The following is a 21,233-nucleotide window of genomic DNA, read 5'->3' as shown; positions in this document are numbered from 1 at the left end:
TTGCTAACCTCTCCAACCTGCTGTTAGACGATATCAGTAACACTTTTGACCCTCGCCGTAGACCCCAGAAAGTGTTCCTCAAACATATCTCTCTTAAAAAAAAGTAAATTCACACGTACTTTAAAGGCAGTTATACGTCATTTTAAGGTCAGTTAGCCTGAAAAATGTACTCGTACATCTGCGAGCCCTGCAAGGGCCTCGCTAACCTCACCGTCGCATGCTGTTTTCTAATCGTCCCTGTCGACATCCCGCGAGGCAGGCGGCAGCCACAGCGCGCAATGATAGGAGAAAGAGAAGAGAAGAAAAAAAAACAGAAACGGAGAAAGGAAAGACTGTCGGAAAAAGCCTGCTCTGTATTCCGCTCATACATGCTGTCTAAGCGTTTTAGCAGCGAACATTTCGTCCGTACGATGCCCGCTGCGCAGACAGTCTGTTGCTTCCCGCTCAGAAATGCACTGCTTGCCAGGTTTTCGGGCTGTACTCGTCGAATGCCGCAGCGTACGTGTATGCTCGGAAAGCGCGTACCTACACGCACGCGACGCGTCTTATACGAGGAAGAATGCCACAACACGCGCTGTATTGCGAGGAAAGAAAGATCCCGTGATTTTAAAAGTGGAGGGTCGTTAATTTGTTCATTGGTTTGTTGAAACGAGGTTCCAGAGTGCTAAAAGACCGCTGGACTAGCTCTTTTTTTTTTTTTTTGCAGGAGAACTGAAGTTGTTCTATCTTTCCACGATTTTCGGCCAGATATATTTGTATGGATCCATAAGTATACGCACAAAATGACGGGAGTATAAATCAGACGCAACAAAATTTTTTAGGGTCTTTAAAGGGGAGAAAATACTACATACATAATATCATTACAGATTTAAGCAGCCTGTATATATATGAAATGTTAAGCTAAGCCGGAAGAAAAGAGAAGGAAAAGTGGAGTTCTATTATTCCGAACGGAGAATAAACGCTCAAATTTTCGTAAAACGACATTCAAAGCTTTTTTCACCACTTTTACCACTTTTCCCGCCCCTTTTACTACGAAATACAGCACTATGCCTCGGTTTGGCTCCAGAGGCAGCCCCGTTTTAAATATGCGCATACGCGTACGTCATTGGGGTGTTTCCTTCACATTATACTTTAACTCTGTCACATTTCTTTCTTTGATTATTTGTGAGACAACAAAAAAGACTACAAAAAATATTCACATATTTTCCAGTTTACAAGACATCACTGCTAGCGAGGCCAGACCAAACAGTACTGTGCCACCATTTGCCATTAGAAAAATATGTTCGTGATGCTAGATCGGGCCCTCAAACAACTCCATTGCGCTTACCCAAAAGCTCAAGGAAGTCCTCTTTATAGAGCTGTCTTTCACACAGCAGCGACAGCATTGCTGATCGCGTTGACACAAAATTTTGGCAAACGCCAAAACATGAGCAGTGCCTTCCAACATGACGCATATTATACAAAAAGACGAGTGCGCGTCCAGTATTGTAACGAAATTGTTCGGGGATTCAACGTTCAGGACTAAGACTCCTAAATACTTACGCGGACTCTGGTTCGCCACAGTGGGCCTGAGCGATCCATCGTTGCGTTTGACGAATAACGAAGTCCTGCTTATGATTCGCTTGAAAAGTGCTCTCGCCGCTGCGGCATTATTGGAACCAATGCGTAATGTCACAGCGCAAACCGCGTTTTTTCGAGTCAAACTGTGCGATCTATACCACGTCGTTGGCTTGCTCCGATCCTCTGACCACGATTGTTGGCCATTCAAGTTCGGTGTGGTTAAGCAGACCCACTCACTTCATTTTAGGGATCACGCTTCCTGTTTAAGCCTCCCGGAACCGAAAATTCCCGTTGCAGTGCATAGCCTAGAGAAAGGCAAATTGCAGCTGCAGAATCCCGTCAATGCAATAAATGTGCACTTTATATACGATGCCTTTTTCTTTTTCAAGCGTTTGACCCTGCTTTGCGTCTTCTTCTTTTATTACATTCCCCGTCTAGTTTTATTCTTTCAAGAGAACGTGGATTTACGTCACCACAACACATATGAATTGATGAATCGCTGCGATCAAAAGGGCAATCCACTTATTTGACCCAGCATGCCATTTGATTCTAAAAATGCGGGCTGCGCGGTGACAGTACGCATGTGTGTGCATTGCATGACGAAACAGCGCAGATCACATTTTGACTCGGATCGTATGTCAGAGGATCTCGTCATTTGTCAAATTTACTTTACTGGACACACTGGTCGGTCATCTACGTGCACGTCGCCGAAACAGAGCCGCAGGAGACTTACGAGAATGCAGCGATGTGAAATGACAGGTAAAAAACCGAGAAAGTATATTTTTATCGTTAAATGCCCCTTCTTTGAAACTTTCACGTTGACTTCTCTGGCGAGGGCCACCTAGCGGGGCCGATCTCGGAGAGTGCAGGAGTAAACAGATTGTGCATAAGTACGCCTACACCAACACCGCCTCCATCAACAGGCCTGCGTACACAATGACAAGCGTCACTGATGTAGGCAGATTCCGCACTGAGGCCCCCAGCTGTCCGTATGTGACTGCTCCGGATCTTCACCTCTCCTCACTACCTGCTCCTATACCCTCCTTTCCGGGCGTTACAAGATACGGTTTGAATAACAGGAGAAGACGGAGAGGCGTTCATGGTTAAATTTGGCACCATCCGGGACTTAATCGCCTTTTGAGTTCTGCCACTTCATTCGGTTTTCGTAAGTTCTGTGTTACCGGTGGACACGTATTACAGCTTGATCAAGGTAACGAAGCCACTTTGTCTTTGCCTTTGAGAGAGCAGTATGCGGTGCAACGCAATGCAACCGCAAATGCTCAAGACAACTCTCAAGTATAGTAACATTTTGTGCTCGAAAATTTTGTCCCAGGTTTTACTCCCACCTTCAAGAAAAAAAATTTACGGACAGAACTCGGCACAGAACTCAAGTGACAACTTTAATAAAGAGGAGTGCCAACTTGTCTAACTCCAGAGCTACTTCCGTCTTCTTTTTTTTTTTTTGCTATCTTTGTAGCTATTATAAGAAAATTTCTTCATTATGCGGAGGTTGTAGTTGGAGATTAGGTTTTTTTTTCGTTTCTCCAAAAACTTCCAAATTACCTTCACCACGCAGAGAAGGGGGGGGGGGGGGGTTTGCGCAGAATTGGACTTTTCAGATGTCCCTCTAAGCGCTGCGGTGTTGGAAGAGGGCGGAGTATCGTGCCCCACTCTTAAGAAGTCCCCCTAGGGCGTCTTCGTCACAATGCTGCAGAATGACCAATCGAAGAGGCTGCGAATTCGGCGAATGACACAGCCCAGCATAAGATTTGACTAAAAAAAAACGCACGTGCGCAGGGACAACACGCAAGTCGTTTTGCATTGCGCAGATCCCCTTCTTCCCTCAAACTGAATTCTCGGCCACGTCATTCGTCAAATTTGCACAGTATACGCCACTTCGATTGGTAATTCTGGAGCATTGCGGTGAGGACGCCCAACGGGGTCTTTTTAGAGTGTATGAGAAAAGTGCAGGTTTGTCTTTCTCCTTAGAACGCCACCAGTAATCTTAATGAGTAAACCGAGAAGCTTGGGGAAGAAGCGCTAGCGCAAAGCGGCAAGGGGCTACAGGGAGGCTAAAGGCTGAATAAATTTTTGTTATAACTGAAAGATCCTACGTTTCATAGCTCCCTTCGGTTTCATTCAACAACCTACGATGCCTTGTTTACTGGGCAATAAATAGGTAAAGCTGGCATTTATCTCACCCTTTTTTGCTTCCAGATTTTCTCGCTCCTTTTGCCACTGGCGGCTGCACATATATGCGCTAGTGGTACCGTAGGCTCTCGCATTCACCCGCATGCATGGATTTTTCCATTTCGCCTGTGCGCAAGGCGAAACATTTAAACGAAATCAAAGCTGAAACAAAGCTAACCGCTTACAGTGTAGGTTTGCTAACGAAGGTTTTTTTTTAAAGCACAGTGGTTCCCGGATACATTTATTTTTTACGTTTATCCCTCCCTGATGCCTCTGTTGCTTTCAGCAAAAACAAACAAAAAAAAAGGGCTCAAGCAAGCTTCATGAATACCACGCTTCACCGTTCAAGATTCGCGATTTCACAAAATTTAGCACGGGAAAGTGTATAAGGCGACGTTGCCTGTTTTCGCGCTTTTGTTATTTTCTGCGTCAATGAGCAACTATGCTGCTGCTGCGATGGTGCATTTGCATTCACGACACCCTAATCTATGATGCAGTGTAACTTGTTTGGCACTTTAGTGACCCTTTAAGAGACGCGGGAGATAGAAACAAGATGAGGCGACGCCGTGGTATGAGGGGGAATATTATGACAAGTGAACGAGTAAGTTCACTTGTCATACGTTCGAGTTGGTTGCATTCATGAGAGAAGTGAACGCCATAAACCCGACTCATGTTTATGGCGCTTGGGAAACCGGAACCGCGACTGACGCCCCCTTGACCTTGTCGCGCTTTAAGGAGAGCGAAAATTCCTCCAGTTCGACGGAGGTATGCCGCAGTTCCTGTCGTGACCTTTTTTTTTCTTGTTTAGTAATGTTTTCCCTCCCTTTTCTAGTTTTTTTAGAACTTGATGCAAATCGCTCGACAGCGTGAATGGCGAGGGAGCAGCGGCACCGACCGTCACGAGGCGTATATATTTGAAAGACGACAGTGTATGTCTTTTTTCGCCCAGAAATCAACGAGTTGCCGACGCAAACCTGTCACACAGCGTTGCCAGATTTGAAGAAAGCTGCAACACCAGTCTCTAGTCAAAATTTAACCAGATTTCACCAGCCCTAAAATGCGCCCGTAATAACGTAATTCTGGCCCCTGCATCTTTTCTGCACATGCCATTTGTCCAAGAAGAGTCTTTAAGATGAGTGTTCGGGTTGCTTCTGTTGACTTTGATTACAGCAAAATAAGTTTGAGCGAAGTGAAATAAAATTTCTTATTAATATCTGTTGCAGTGCTAGTTACAAGAGTGCTTACTCCATTTTCTATCGGTACGCTCGCAGAGAAAGTTACCGCGCATCCAATAAAATCGTAACTGTACTTTTTGCCTATCTTGGTATTCAAACACAAGACATGGCACAACACATATTTCTCTGAAATCACGTCAGTATTTAAAATCTTACAGGATACTGTGCAATCAACATTGCATACAAAACAAGTTAGTGCGAAATATATAGAGAGGAAACGCCAGTGGGACGTCATGCATAAAGAATTTCGAAGGTTGTAAGCCAGTGTGATTTGTTTAAAATACAAAATTTCACATTTCATCTTTCATTACTTTAAAGGGTGGTGAAAACCAAAAATACTTATCGAGCACATTAAAATACACACGTAGTTCAGTAATGTTAGTCATTCGTGGTGTTGGGAGCCATGGAAAAGCTTTCATTCAGAAAAAGAAAACCCTGGTTTTAAGCAGTAACACACTTTTTTCACCACTTTTTACCAGATATTGTCAGGTGTAACCGCACCGTACATTAACACCAGTATCCTCCAAATATGGTGAAATTTGGGGAATTTTGCCGGATTCCCACTATCTGGTGCCAATTTCACCATCCGGCAACGCGGCTGTTACATATGGCAGGCAGGGCGGAAGCGTTCTTCACCACAACCCCCTCTCCCCCTCTGCTGCATGCTTCATCGGTACACGTATGCAGGATGCAGGCGTAGGAAAAGCAAAGCATCCACACGCATTGTAAACTTCGAAATGTAACGTTCTGTGCGGACTACAAACCAAAAGCTGATACACTAAACTTTTGTACACCCTTTTTGGCCAAAAAGGGTGTAGCATAAGTGGAAAAAGTGTGTTGGGAGCCCTTGAATCTCAACACCCTTTTCCTATCTCCACACCCTTTTTGTATGAAAAGAGAGTGTTGATCAACTTCAACAACCTTGGTTTTTCTTAGGGTCTAGAAAGGGTGTGAAAAAGGTGTTCAGCTGTTCATTGAATAAGGCTATGCATACATGTATAATTGCACAGTAAAGAGCAAGACATCCCCTCATACCCTCCTCTACTCGTAAGAAATATTCAAAAGCAAAAAAAAAAGGACTGTTCGTCTGCAACGATCGCTCGTTTCCATATACGGTGTGTCCCATCCCCCAAGTTCAACTTTGGCACGTGAAATATCAATTTGAACATTAAAAAACATTTAGTTGTGTGGCAAAAAGGGTGTTAAACGACGGCAATACGCTTGGCTTTCTGTAGGGTGTTGAAAAAAAAATGTTCAGTTGCAAAAAAAGAACAGCGCAGCTGCGGGTCCACCTAGTTTATTCCGGTGTCGCTAAGTTTTGCTGCGTTTTCTAGGCTTTGCAATGTTCTTGCTAAGCTAGGATAAGCTCTCAGGGGTGAGGCCAAGTTTAACTGGATTTTACAAGGCTGTTCCAGTGTGTCCCCCACACTGACAGCGGATCCAAGAAGGAAACAAGCTAGGTCGACCCCCAACCATGCTGTTTCTCCAGCCTTGCACCGCCATTGCAAACTGCGCCAATTCTTTTTGCGTTTTAGAATCCAGAAAAGACTAGTACCTTTGAAATGGTGTAGTAAGAGGTGCGTATACGCTTGCGCCTTCTGTGATAACACTCGAACAAGCTACAAAGCTGGCTTCACTGGTATAATACCTTATCTGCGGTGGTGCACCCTTTACAGGGGGCGCAATTCGTTTTCTCTGTCTTTTTTTGCTAACGCCACCGAACCTAGTTCAAGGTTAAATAGCTTCACGTGTAATAAATTATGCCAATTTGTTGTGTGAAACATAGTGAGGTACAAAACATACTCCGCTTGTAGAAAAATGTTCTGTCCACCCGTGTAAACGGGTATGAAATACCTTCAAAGTTGGAGGTCTCTTACACCCTTTTTCTTTCACCCTTTTTCTTAGTTTCCAACACCCTAATTTGTAGCTTTACACTCTGTGTGAAAATATTGAACACCCTTCTTGAAAGGTGTTTTGATGGCGGGGAATATTTGTCTGGTATTTAATAAAATTTTATGATTTATTGAACATAGTAACTACCTCTCGATTAAAAAGTTTTTGCAAATCCGCATGCTGACTTGTATATGCTGCACATTAAAATGCATAATTCCGAAATAGGCGCGAAAATATCCTTTTTTTTTGCGACAAGCCCACCGGCTGTATTGGATGACTGTCCCCTGCTTGCTATAAAAGCATGAAGAGAAGATGTATTACTAAGTAAGTACGTACTCGCTGTCCCCATGCATCCAGTTGGTTTTCTTGCTCAATTCATTTGATGGCCAAGTGTGACTTGTGCACGTAGAATGTGTCTGTATGTGATGCTGCGCTCTCGGCCCATCCTCACCATCATGCGTAGCTCCGCGGCCCACACCCTTATTTTAGGGCGTTGAGCAACCTTACACCCTTTTTTAGGGTGTTCACACGAACACCCTTTTTTAGCCAAAACACCTTTTAAAGGTGTTCGCCATGGGACAAGATTCTTACATCCTTTTCGGCCAAAGAGGGTGTAAGAAAGTTTAGTGCTGATCTATAGTGTTGAACTCCGCGTTGATCTATTGATCAACGCGGAGGGCCTGGTAGGAGTGTGACGGCATAAGCAGGTTATTAAACGCGATGCGCACTCGTGGCGGGTGATAACAGAGAGGCGACACTTGTCCAGAGAAATCAGAGGCAAAACATTTATAGGAAGAGGCGAAAGCCCTGAGACGATTTGGACACGGACAAAAGAAAATCAAGAACACAAAAGAGGACAAAAAAGCAAAAACAGAAAAGACGAAACTCTTCACACCAAAAAGGAAAGCTTAAGGCTGGAGTCTCAGTTCAAGCAGTTGTCGGACATGAGAAATGTTACTGTGTGGAACGAGGAACGGGCTCACAGTTTCCGGTGTCGGTATCGCGACGTCAGGCGCAGACGTGGTAGCAGCCGGGTGTTGAGCCAGAAAAGAGCTTGCCTCGTCGCAGTCTCGATATCCGGTGCCGGCCCGGTGGCTTGGCCCGAGGGCGTGATGGCGCAGTAGCGCAGGTACTGCTGGCCGGTCGGGAAAGGAGGTAGCGGGCACACCCCACCTGGCACGGCAGGATCACCAGGCAGGTCCGGCACAACAGCACGGAAGCCCAGGATCGGCGGGCCAAGAGCAGCAGCGCCAGCACAGAACGTGAGCAGGAAGCGCAACATGCTGTAGGCGTGCAGCCGGCGCGATGGAACGAGCCCGGTGCAGTGGCAGGAGGTGCGGGAGACCCCGGGCACTAGCACGGGTCGGGATCACGATCCGCCCGGCGGGAAAGGGTTCGAAATGGCGCAGGCCCCGATGTGTCAGCAGGAAAGCATCTGACCCGAAGCAAGAGCACGAGCGCCTTGGTGCCAAGGGGATCTCGCCGTCCAGACGATTGCCGCAGAGCCCCTAGCTGGAATTCCTAAAGCATCCGCCGCTCAGGGTTCCATCTGCTCGTCTACTTTTTCTTCTGCTTTTTTTTCTTCCGCGCCGTGTGCCGCGTGCTGGAATGCTTATCATCTTCCATTCCACAGTCATCATCATCACCGACCTGCCCTTTCTGTCGCCAGGTTCACCATCATCGTACATCGGCGAACAATTTCAATCTCATCTACTCTTGCACTTCATCGCGACCCTCCTGGCTTGCAACTGGCGGGACACCGCCGCACAGGAACCGAGGCTGTGGACCCGATGTCCAGCCAGCCAGAGTTTTGTTGTTGTTGTTGCGCCTTTAGGTATGGCACATACCCAATAAGGGGATCGGTTTACAGAAGACAGTAAAAAATAAACAGAATTCTTATTTAATTACGAGGAGCTTAGAAAAGATAATTTAGACCGGTTGGAAACAGTTTTGAATCCATAAACGACAGAAGAAAAAAACAAAACCGAAAATTCAAGGCGAGAGTACCCAATCCCAATCATAAGTGAATCTATGAGAATTTTCAATGTGGCGCAAGAGGGCAGAACATACATCCTGGCGGCAGAACCCAGATCGTATCCTCGTGTCCCTCTTCTTGTTTCCGTGGCGTATACCCTGTGGGAACGCGACCTTAGCGCGTTCCCCTTGGTTCGGCTTCGCCACACCGCTTGCTCCTCGCGGGAACTTGCTCGGCAAGACGTCGGCGAGGGGGATCTACCTCCTCGCCGTAGGAGTGTCTTTAAGCCGGCGAGAGCGCGCGGGATGCTAGCTGCGGGGGGAGTCGGAGCTCGGGAAGCGAGGCGTCAGGACGCGCCTGGCGACCTCCTTCCTTCGAGGATCGGGCAAAAAGGAGGGCGACAATGGCTGCCATCGGCGTCCCAGCGAGGCAAACGCGAGCGCGCTGAGGCGCCCCCGGAGATGACTGTTGTCGCGGTGAGTCGAACCTCTCGATTCCCCTTAATTGCCCGGGCGAGGAACTAGATCCTCGCCGTCAATCAGCTAGCCTGCATGCTCTTTGAATGTTTATTATCCTGTAATAAATGTCAATGAGCGAAAACACTTGTCGCTTCCTTTGTTCCGTCGAGCCACGGCCCGCCGCGGCTGGCGCGGCACAGCGCGCAGCCGCGGGGTGGGAGATAGCTTGCTAGCGGGGCGAAACGAGAAGACAAGGGCTGATTAGTTTCTCTCGTCGCCGGTTTTGCTATTGCAGGGAAAAGTAAACCAATCTACTTTTACCCCTCTATAACCCCACAACCCACATAGGTGCAATTGGCCTTCATGCTCGTTTGGGCACCCTTAACTTCAGCTTCACGTTCATTGAAGCCTCTCCAGTACTCCAACGCTCTCTGCTACCTCACCGCAAGAAGCCACCTAGCTATTTCCCTCCTCCCCTATACATCAGCAAAGGCGCCATACGTATACAGCACTCAACACAGATGTCCCGTGGGAGCTATGCGAACAACCCATAGTAGTTGCATGGTAAGCAAACATTCCTTGCTTGTTTTATCTTTTCAACTCTCTTCCAACTCCAAAAAGCTCTTTCCAAAAGCATGTTTACTATGCTTTCATGAAAGTGCGGACGAAACTGTAACCCACTGTTGGAGCGACGGCCCCTGCAAGTGACGTGAAACCGCCGACAAAGATGCCCGCTTATGTTCCGCTGATAACGGCGCCGCACACATCACGGAGCGAGACCTTGTAGTCTAAATGCGGTCAACTGGATTTTTCAAGTGCGCCGAGAGCACGCAAGCAGCGACCTCTTCGGGGTGGTCGGCGGCCCGTGCACAAAGCAAAGGAAGGTCGTAGTGAAGCGTTTCGTGCGAGCGGACGGGCACTGAGCGGCACAAAGCGAGCCGCCGCTCGGCGGGTTGCGGGGAAACAAAAGCGGACACGGCACACACGCACTCGGACCCACGACGCGAACAAGGAACGTGCCCATCGTCGCGGGAAAACGTTCAGGAGGGCGAAGATGAGCGGAGGACTCCAACGGAGGTGGGCGAGGAATAAGGAGTCGAAGCGTAGCGGCAAACTCCAGCGAGCTATCCTGATTTGATGCCCTCGCTGACGGGCGACATTCCTACCGCAGCCACTCGGCGTGCTAATCCTGCTCGAGTATACGAGTTCCGACGGCTCCCTTTCGACCGTTCGCGGCCGCCACGCTTGATTAGCACTCGCACCGCCGCTATTGAACCCGGAATGATGGGCTCAAACTAACACACAGGCACTGGACGTGTCGACATTCCCCATTTATTGCGCTCCAAAACCCTGAAGCACAATAAACGAACTGCAAACCTATATTACAAAAACAATGTTTAACAACTACAATAGCCGTTGCAAGAACACCGAGAGATATAACACGGCACAATATCATCAAGCGAAGTTATATGTATCTGTAAACAGAACTTGAAATGAATGAAGAAAGGTTGGACTTAAACACTAATGGTAAGTTAACGAGAAAATAAAGCTTCGCTCGTCGTGAATAGCACATCTATAATAGGTGTCACATAAAGTCATATGTCTCAGTAGGGGAAAGCAGCACTGCCCTCAGTGCATTTAGGGCTGTTGACAAAAGTCTTTGAAGCTTCAATTTTTAAACTATATACAGTATGAGAACACCATCCAGAGATGTGATCCTTGTGATGGCGCGACGACTGAGATATTACAGCCCGTATTCCACACTGCGATTCCTTAAAACCTTCGTTACGGGCGAGCTTGACTTGAAAAACGGCCAAACGTTTTGCGACCGCGCACTAAGGAGTTGGGAGGTGAGATAGGCGAAAATTGTCTCAGACCGCGCACTCTCCCACAATGTGCTCTACATGGCATCCCAAATACGACGTCTCGCATTGACCCTATCTTTCGCCGAAGACACTCACGGCACGAAAAAAAAAAAAAAAGAAAGTAAGCCGCTTTATCTTGCTCCTTTCTTAATCAGTGCATTAATAAAACACAAAAGACACAGGAAACTAGGGCAGAGATTTAGGCACGCTGGTTAGACGTACCGAATCCCCCCTCGTTTAGGCTGCAATGTTCTATAATGCCTCGAATTTCCCGCTTCCCCCTAGCTACAACAAAGTTGAGGGAGGGAGACCGGGCGCGCATTCCGCCATCGAGGCGTTCCACGAAAATTCCGAGCTCGCTCTTATCTCAGGGAACACGAGCGAGAGAAAGTGAAGAGGAGGGAGGAGACGGCTGCGCGGGCAGGAGCCGCGCCCCGCGTACACATGCACGCAGCGCGACGGAGGGGACAACATCGCGCCCGTACACTCTCGATTTCGCAAAAACAGACCGCGCTGGGCTCCTCGCTGGCTCTTCGCCACACGGGCCCTGCGTGCCCGCTGCGCCCGCTACACACGCATGGCGGCTCTCTGGGAGGCCCCTGCGTGTGCACTGCGTACCAACGTTGGTGCGTGTGCTATGTGCAGCCGATGAGGGGAGAGCCCGTATGTGGCTTCGCGTTTCGGGCGGCCATGGCAGAATTCATCTCCGATGATTGTCCTTACCTGCGGAGCATTCCTTAGCCAGGAGAATTACTCGCTTTTACCTCACCGACATCAAGAGATAAGGATCTCTGGATCCTTGCAGGAAACGACTCCTGTTGTCCGAGTAGTGCGGGAGCGCGTAAGCGTGTTTGTGTTGAGGTTCTTGCACTAACGGCAGGTTTTGTGACGCATTCGAGCTCACTTGTGATAAGAGGCCAGATGGGCTTTTGAAACCAGGATTAGCAGCCATAGAAATGCTTCGCATTAAAAGTCTAGCGTAGTAGACATCATATCAGGAGGATAGCAATTGTAGTTTGTTTGTTTATTTATTCGAGTACCTACAGCGCCCTGACGCAAACTTACTTCCGTATTACGTTTGACACCTCAGTATAGATGTATCTTTTTATATGCGACTCAGATACTCGCTCAGGATCTATCGTACGGCGAATTTGCTTTGTTCGGGGCGAAAGCACGAGTGAGAAAATCATCAGATTCGCTGTCACCCCCCCCCCCTTTTTTTTTTTTTCCATGACTGTATAAGCGAAAGGACTCGACCCCCTGAAAGGCGTATAAGTGTAACCGTGCACTACAGTACCTTCCGCGCGGGCTATAAGGTCAGCCTGGGCAACAACGGTGATATAAGTGCTTCAGCACCATGGAGAACTGCGAACACCTCAGGCAGGCCCACATCGTTTCCAGTGGCCAAACTTATTCTACTGCAAGATTAGATATCTTGAAAAACGATGGTCACGTCGAAACCCTGTCCATGGCATGCCCCACACAAAATATATCATGCGGCTTGTTTCTACGTTCGCCGTAACAAATTATCTTTATTCGAATATATCTACCAGGCGCAGCCTTGCTTAAAATATAAAGACGGACAATTGAAGTTAGACAAGAAATAATAATATTGTTTCAGATAGACTTCGGGAAGCACAAAAAAAAAAAAAAAACAGAGAAGAGCCGATAGATCACACTCTTAAAATTTATCTGCTTTCTAGCTTGAAAACTAAAAATTGTAACCTCTGTAAACTAGAAAACCAGCAATAGCAAAGTGTATATATATATATATATATATATATATATATATATATATATATATATATATATATATATATATATATATATATATATATATATATATATATATATATATATATATATATATATATATATATATATATATATATATAGTGAATCAGAAAATGGGAAATGAGGGGCTCCGTGAAATAAGACAGAAAATAAGGGTTGGCAGTCAGGAAAACCTCGGAAAGCAAAGGGGAGGTTGTGGTGGGTCATAGAAAGAGATGAAGAATTTTTTTAGTCGAAAAGAAAGTGGTGAAAAAATGCCCGCCGGGTGGGATCCGAACCCACGACCTCCATATATATATATATATATATATATATATATATATATATATATATATATATATATATATATATATATATATATATATATATATATATATCATGATTATTTTGATAATGATCGCAATATTTTGAGAATGCCTTTTGAGTAGCAGAGAGCAAGACGTACGTTCAATGTCGTTACAAACGTATCACGTATCAGTAGGACATTACTTAATTTAAACGCAGTTTTTTTCTTGCGTACGTCTGCCACTGCACCCAGTCTGCTGACGTGGAAGTAGCAGAGACGTCGCGGATACGCCTGCTCTGGTCTCAAACCGTCAGCTGTGCCGATTTCGGGCGCCTTTCCGACGTCCCGCCACGGGGCGCTCTTGGGCGTCGCCATTCCTGGCCGCGAGTGCCACGAAAGGGAACGACGCGCACATGTGGCGGAGGGAGACGATTAGACGATGACCCGCGTGCCTGGCGCACAGACAACAAAAGACAGCGCGACAATCGTGCATGACGGTCGTCCGCGAACAGGGAACAGATGCGGTCACAGCATCCTATCTGGCGATGCGGCGCTTTGGTTTCGGGTTGCAGACGCGCTCCACGGCCGCCCTCCGCAGAAGCAGCCAGCGACCGCGCATCAAGGCCGCCGACACATGCGCACATGCTCTCGCCCAGTATGTAGGCCACCGCAGTCCTTTCACACGAGAAACGGGGTTCTGGCCGCGGAGCGCATACAGGAAGTTCTTGTTTTCTCCGTCCAGAGGAGTGTACGCGAGCAAAAAACAAATCATATCCGAAGCAAGGTTCCTCTTTGTGGATCCGCGACTGAATGCGTCGGCCACGGACCAATCAGCATAACAGAGCGGGAGAAAAGCTGTAATCAGGGGGGTTCAGGGCGATAAGCCAGGCCAGTGCGGGTCAGTTCGTAAGCCTCAGCGGGGATGGGCTAGGAAGCGACGAAAACGCGAGAAGCGCCCAGCGATGGGAAATAACGGCGAGAGAATGCGATAAGCGAGGTTTTAAGGCACGCATAAGTACTGGAAGGGGCCAGTCGTGCGTGCATGGCTGAGAGACTAAAATGTAAAAGGTAGCATAGCAATTAACTGAGCAATCGATAATATATGGAAATAAGTTTCCATTCCCGACTTTTCCAGCTAGTTCATTCAGAAACATCGGCCCTACAACCAGAACGGACTCTTCTACAATTATAAAAAAAACTGACAGATAATAGCGAAACCAGGGGTGGATTTCTGAGTTTTGTCTGTTTCAAAGTGTACACTTCCAGCGAGTTGCGACTATAGCTGAAAGAAGACGACCCTGATGTGACGCAAAACAAGCAAGGTTAGCGTACATCCGATGCCGCGCAAATGGACCTTTGCGTCATTTCTGAAACGGACGCAACTTTTCTGAAACGGATGAAACTCAAAATCAGCCCCGGGGCATGCGGGGAGCTCGAATGAACGCCTGCAATTTCTGAGAATGACGACATATTTGCCCACTACTCGCCAGATAAAAAGGCGTGATACCAAAATCTCAACAGAAGGCTGCTCCGGCTCGCCTCTTCAGGGAGATAAGCCCTGACAGACGCCGGACACCAAGTCCTCGCTGAGTTTCATGTTCTGCCGTGAAGCGCTGCCGCAAGAACGGTTCAAGCGGATTCTCTACTTCCTGGTTCTTTTCCTTTAGCAGACAATTGCGCCTGCATCAACTTAAACCTGGCTCCTGGCCTCACGGTGACCGTGCTCTAATACCACTGAATTGTAACAAGGCGCACGCGCATGCACGTACACAAACAAACGCACACACATAAAACGCGTGCAGGCACATACATACACATGCATGCCTTTTTATGGCGTGTTCCCACGCATGTGATGAAAAGACGTAACCCCAAAACGTAATTTCTGAATTGTGTAATGCCGCAGCGCAGACCAGTTACCAAATCGGACCGTGGAGGGCTGCCTCACTAGTCAATTTAGTTCGTTTTATCGCCATTATTGGCCGTTCCGGTGAGTTGTGTTCAAGCCGCTCAAGGACTTGCAAGGCTGCCAAAGCCACTGAACGAATCCTTCTCAACCCGATCCCCGGTCATTGTCCTATAAATCAATAAGCTGTGTACATGGTAGTTATGGATTTCCGATGTTTGCAGCCGCAGATAGTTAATTTTATCCTAACGGGTCTCGAGATATGCAATGCAGATTGGTTCGGCGGTCGTCGAAAGTGCTGGAGTAGCAGTGGGATTAGTTAAGTAATGATCTGGCCAGGAAGGCCACCGAGGTGCCTCGGCGATCTGCGTCGGTTGGATTCTCAGCCGCAGCTTACCATTTCTTGCGACGGAGACCAACAGCCTGCGTACGGGATCCTAACGCACGTTAAAGGAGCTCAAGTGATCTACATCAATCCGCATCAGCGTTCACTATTTTTCCAGCTTGCACGTGAAACCCCAAATTGGAATTTCGTTGGTCGGAAAAGCACCGGCGACTGCGAGTAAGTCGAAATGCGCCGGTCATACTTGGGAAACTGGACCGACGCTTAAGTGAATGCTCCCCACAGCGACATTATCGCGATGCTTCCCTGCGCGAAAGCTCGCTTATCAGACGATCGCCCCGGGCCTTTCGAGAGGCCCTTCGACTCAGCAGTCATGCCTCTCAAATCTTTGCGTGGCCATGCGCAAACCGACACGCCACGCACGTTCGCTTCCGCCTCGCGCGCGCAGTGCGAAAACGGCGCTTACACGGCGGCGTCGCTACAGCCACTATAGCGTTGCCTCATCGCAAACCACAAGCAAGGTCAAAGTGTTAGCGCGTGACGCTGACATGCAACTAGTCTGCGAGCGAGGACGGCCCCTTATGCCGAGAATAATTACCGAACGGCGCGGCAGTCTACTCACGCCGCAATTCGAGTCCCGGATGGTGCCCGCCGGGTGTACACGTAACCTCATCTCTGGGTAGCCTCAACGCCACTACAGGCCTCTAAGGATAAACCCGACGGCCACGCTCCTCGGGAATTTGACGAAGCTGTTGTGTGCAATGCATTGAGGTTCAGCATAACATGGATATGCGTGACACATCGCAAAAATGTTTTTTTCGGTTCTCCACAGAACCGAAAAAGGGGGAGCGGAATGTCAAAACACCATATCTTCTCGGGCAAACCTTAAATCCTATCGGGCCTGCGCTTTACGTATTTTTGCCTTAACTGAAGTCCATATGTACCCTCCGCAAGGAATGAATTGGGTCCGCGCACACAAGCCGATTCAACAAGCCAAAGCTACACTAGAGCTGAGAGGGGGCAACAGAGGAAAGATTACGCGATGATGAAGGCTATGGCATATTATTGCTATGGCACACTCTATACAAGAAGCTATGATGTATACAAGTGACACAATTCTCATGCATATAATCTAATTCTGATCACGGCAACTGGGACGACAAAAATGAAACGTGCACACAATTTATAAACATAACGTTGTCCTATCTTGTTTTGTTTTTTTCATTACCTAAATTAGGGGACGCATTGTGTACGGTATTGGTATTCCGGAGTGAAACAGCTCGTGGTCAACGACAACTGTTAGTCCGGGTCCCACGGTTCCGATCTATGTAAAAAGAGTACAGGATGAAGGACATAACCAAGCTTCAGCTTGGCGGGGTGCAATTCCAAGTAATCGGGTCGGTCACTGAGATACTAAATAGACGATGCCGGAAGTCCAAAATCGGTGCGCCAGTGTCCGTTTCCATTGACGAGAAGCTTATGGGGTGCAAAATAAGGCAGGCCCAGCGTATTTTTATTGATGTTGTACCATCGGTGATGCTCTATAGGTTCATACATGTCAAGATTGAAATATTGTGACCACTCTAGAGCATTCATTAGGCCATCAGTGCTTGATTCCCAGACACGGAACAGGGGAATACGAGCTTGGTACGAACTACTGTTTTGTATCAAGTTAATTTTGAGCTCATAAAGACACCCGGAAATTGCGGCCAGGGTAACGCAATATATTAGCGTTGCTGGTAAAAAAATTGGCTGGCAGATTATATATTGGTATTGTTAGGAAGTGGCCAGGTAAAATAGAAAGCGAATGTCATTGTCATCACAGGTTGCTCCTTCAAAAGATTGTGGGGGGGGGGGGGGGGGGGGGGGCTACTAGCATTCAGTCGGAATATGATGCAGTAGTGCATAGAAAGTAAAAAAAAAGTATAGTATAGTAGCAAATGCCCAGTAACTGGGCATTTGCTGGTATACTTAGCGAATCCGTCAGGTGTTACAGCATACATCAGCCTCAAAATTGTGGTAATATCAGTCTATAAGCGGTGAATATCAGTTCGGTCACTGGTTTTGTGATACGCCGCGCGGCTGAGTCATCTATACGGTCGTCAATACGCATAGCTGCTCATAGGCACAAGGCGCTCATTACCTTATTTTGTTAACCTACAGCAAATTAACAACGGATTATATACTACTGACTCATTATAACAAAGTGATTCCTGCATATGCTACTACAATAAGGTACTGGTGAAGCCATGTGTGACAAAGAGGGCGTACAACCTATACGAGCCACTCAGGAGTAACCATTTCTTGTGTTCGAGAGTTACTAAGGAGTAACCATTTCTTGTGTTCGAGAATGGGACCTAATGCATTCCTCATTGTAATATTTCTCAAGCTTGGAGTATGTATTTATTTACATTTTCAGTTTGAACAATCCTGTTTGATTTTTTCCTTTTTTGTTGTTTCATTACGTGAATACAATATTGCGTGCTTTGTAAATACAATCCTCCCTATGTAATATCCTCTCGTGAGGGCCTTTAGGGGTATAGTGAATAAATAAGTAAATAAATAGAAGCAGACATGAAAATACTGCTGACGCGAACTTTGGTAAAGCGCCGAAACTTAAGGCAGGATCTTTCGCTCTGACTTCCTGCGAGGCGCGAACGAATGACAGGAGTGAGAGACTTCGCTGCGTCCCTCTATAAACAAATGCCTTATAAACGCCCTCCAGGTGGCTTGCTCCGCCAAACGATCGTGCTTCGCAGTATCGCCGAGAAGCCAAAGTCGGAGAATTGGGGCTCCTCGACTGGCCTCTCGTGAGAACGCCAAAAACGACGCCCGCTCGTCCCCGCATTCGGCACGCCTGACACTTGAGAGAAAGGGAAAGTGTTTACTTAAGAAAAGAAGGACGTGCTTCCCTCCTCCCTTACTAAGCACAAAAAAGTACTCTTTCCAGGTAACCATAAATCTGCTTTTGTCTACGTGCAGGCTAAAGAAAAAGGAAAACGACGAACGAAGTGTACGATGCCAGCCGAGAAAAGCAAGGCGGTTTAATGTTCAGTTTTACGGCAACAACCACACATAGAAAGAGCGAGAGAATAAACTTTGTTCAGTTTCCCAACTGTGACGCTTCCCGGCCGTGAGCCCTTGGGCTCTGGCAGCGTCCTCAGCCAGCTGGACGGCCCAGAGTTGATCTTCCTGGCGGGAGCTGAGCAGCACGGTCTCCGACTGCTCACTGCTAAAAACACATTTTCAGCGCACCATATACAAGCACGGGCGCGCGCTGCAGCGGAGAGCTGTAGCCTACCACCTTAGATCGTTTAACGCGCACCTAAACGGCGACTAAATCTCAGTTCTCGCTTTTCGCGTTCAAAAAAAAAAAAAAAAAGAAAAGAGAACATTACATTGTCAGGTACGCCGACAGCATCTCTGCGCGCTACGGGACAGTAGTCGGTGTTATCCAGTCCCTCAGCCCACCCTCTCCCGTGAAGCCGTATCTATAGTCCGGCAAGCACAAACATTTTCACCCACCCCGTATCCACTATGCCAACCTTTTTCCCCTGCGCAACTACCCTCCCCAACCATCAGTACATCATCTTTACTGGGAATGCCATCCACCAGACGTACCGCCCCATCTAAGTTCCCGCATCGATTCCTGGGTGGACTGGCTGAACCCGGGTCATGGCGTGAACGTCAAGTCGACGCAAGAACTCCTGGCGGTCCAGTGCCTCCGGGTCAGTGAGGGACTCTGGAGGGTCCATGGACCTGCTGTCTCCCAATGAAGAGACTGTGGCACGACGGCCCGGACTAGTGATGTCTAGGAGATTGCTCTCCCTCCCTCTCTCTCTATGTTGGGACTCTAGACCTGCTTCTCAATAGCGCATCGCCTTATCAAACGAGCAAGGGCAGGGTCCAGAGCTTTTCCAGATTTATGAGCTGCTTGTATAACTGGCACACCACACACTGATTCTTAGCTAACAATAAAATTACCTGATCCGCGCGTCCTCTCACGTTATTTTTTAGACTATTATTATTTATTTCTAGCTCAACGCCCACTTTGTCCATGGAACTAACTCGACATTGGTGGTGGCAGTGACGTTAAAAAAAAAAAAAGACGACATAAGTTCCGCAGGCTTGGCTCGAAATGAAGCACCGCCACATCTCTTTCCGGCGATAAGGTATCCCGGGCTGAGCAATCATAGACGTGAAGGTCAACTTTTCCCGGCTAGCGTGCCAAGTGCGGACTTCAATCCGGTGCACGCGCGTTCAGCGAAAAAACCCTCAACGCACTCGACGACGCACAACAGTGGGAGCAAAAGTTTGATGGACGTCCGCGAGAACTCTTAGTCGGTGCTGCATTGCGTACATCAAGTCACGTAGTCCTTTTGTACAGCGGACGCGTAGAGCTGTAATTTACTTTAAGCTCGGATTAAGTAAAACTGCCAAATATGCGTTTCCCGGATGCCCCAAGAAGCACCACAGTTACGTCACACGGGTTTGCAATGTGGTCCGATGCTACCTCAGTCTTAGTATTTCCGTATTTTTTATTTTATGGTAACGTCGACTTTGTGTGTGCTAAAAAGAAGCTTGCTAGACGTGTATGGAATCAGTTAAACACTGCCTCTGGATTTTTCCATCCTTGCTAATTTCATCCAATGGGCGAGGGGAATGGGACATGAGAAAGTATTCGTTTGTCCCAAAACTTGCCTGTAAATTGATAGGTAAAACTAATATCGGAGGGTTTGTAATATCAACACAAACATTTATATGTGCTCAGACCATGCTTTAACTGTTCTCTTCAGTGTCACTGAGCTCAAGCACAACCGTGACGTATCATGCGGAATACAATAGAACGTGAAAAACAAAGGTTCTAGGCGCCGACACAGAACCGATTCGAAGAAATTGAATACACCTAAAGAGAAAAACAGTGGAAACGGAAGCAGCCTTTGGGATCCAATTTTGAGATGAGCTTTAAATTCCTTTATTGTTGTTCCCACTTTGCAGAATTTGGAAAGTAGTGAAGCATTCCCAAATTGTTATACTGTGAATCCTAGCAGCTGACAATACGTTTTAGATGTTCCATGCTAGATATTATGAGGCAAACAAAATAATAGTCCAGTTTTTCCGCGCAACTCAAGCTGTTACTACCCTTGCGAAGGAATTGCAAAAAGGTCCCGATTACTCAACACCGGTGGAATATACGGCACGCCTTGCGCCGTGCCCTCTAAGGAGAAATCATTTCTCAAGAGCAAAGGCTCGGCCCAAAATCTTGTGCGACCCATTGAGCAAGAGCAAGCGTTACTTTTAAGTGCAGCTAATTCCACTGCGAGAAAGTTTGAATATTTAAATGGTAACAACAGTTTTTTGCCTTCGACTGTACGTGTCCGTGTTCCCTACTACCTATCCGAGGACCATTTGCTCAAACGTATATAGCTAAGCCTGGTTTACTGTAATTTCTTTGACTTTATGTTGAGCAGGAAATGTTGCCGCTCACGAACGTGATTCCTGTAAATGTGCTTTAGCAGTACCCAAAAAGAATCGTTGCGAGCCCTCTGGCAGCACAGTAGGAGTTATTTGTGGGGAAACGTAGTTTCTGGCTGCTCGAATTATTTGCCGCATATGGAGAGGAGACACCCAAGGTGCCCAGGTGCACGAAAATCGTGACTGAAATGCGTAGGCGTTTATAGGCTGCCTCAGGCGCTCTTCCTTTTTTTTTTTTTTTTTAGTGCGGTGGTTT

General features: G+C 47.3%; 1 protein-coding gene across 2 annotated transcripts in view; it reads right to left on the bottom strand.

The window, feature by feature from the left end:
- The window catches only part of LOC144154988 (breast cancer anti-estrogen resistance protein 3 homolog), a 239,710-nt gene that overhangs the window by 208,212 nt on the left and 10,265 nt on the right, over window positions 1-21,233 (bottom strand). The window contains exon 1 of one of the 2 annotated variants that reach the window (XM_077686156.1): window positions 15,557-15,699. The exons of the other annotated variant lie outside the window; for it this stretch is intronic. The gene's annotated coding sequence lies outside the window, so the exon portion shown is untranslated. Of the gene's footprint in view, window positions 1-15,556; window positions 15,700-21,233 lie in introns of those variants that run through there. 2 annotated transcript variants of the gene reach the window in all.

Source organism: Haemaphysalis longicornis, unplaced genomic scaffold (genome assembly GCF_048455015.1).
Source record: "Haemaphysalis longicornis isolate Haplotype H1 unplaced genomic scaffold, Haemaphysalis longicornis Haplotype H1 scaffold_1, whole genome shotgun sequence".
NCBI classification, from domain to species: Eukaryota; Metazoa; Arthropoda; class Arachnida; order Ixodida; family Ixodidae; genus Haemaphysalis; species Haemaphysalis longicornis.
The sequence above is the reverse complement of the archived record's forward strand: the minus strand, read 5'-3'. Positions and strand labels throughout refer to the sequence as shown.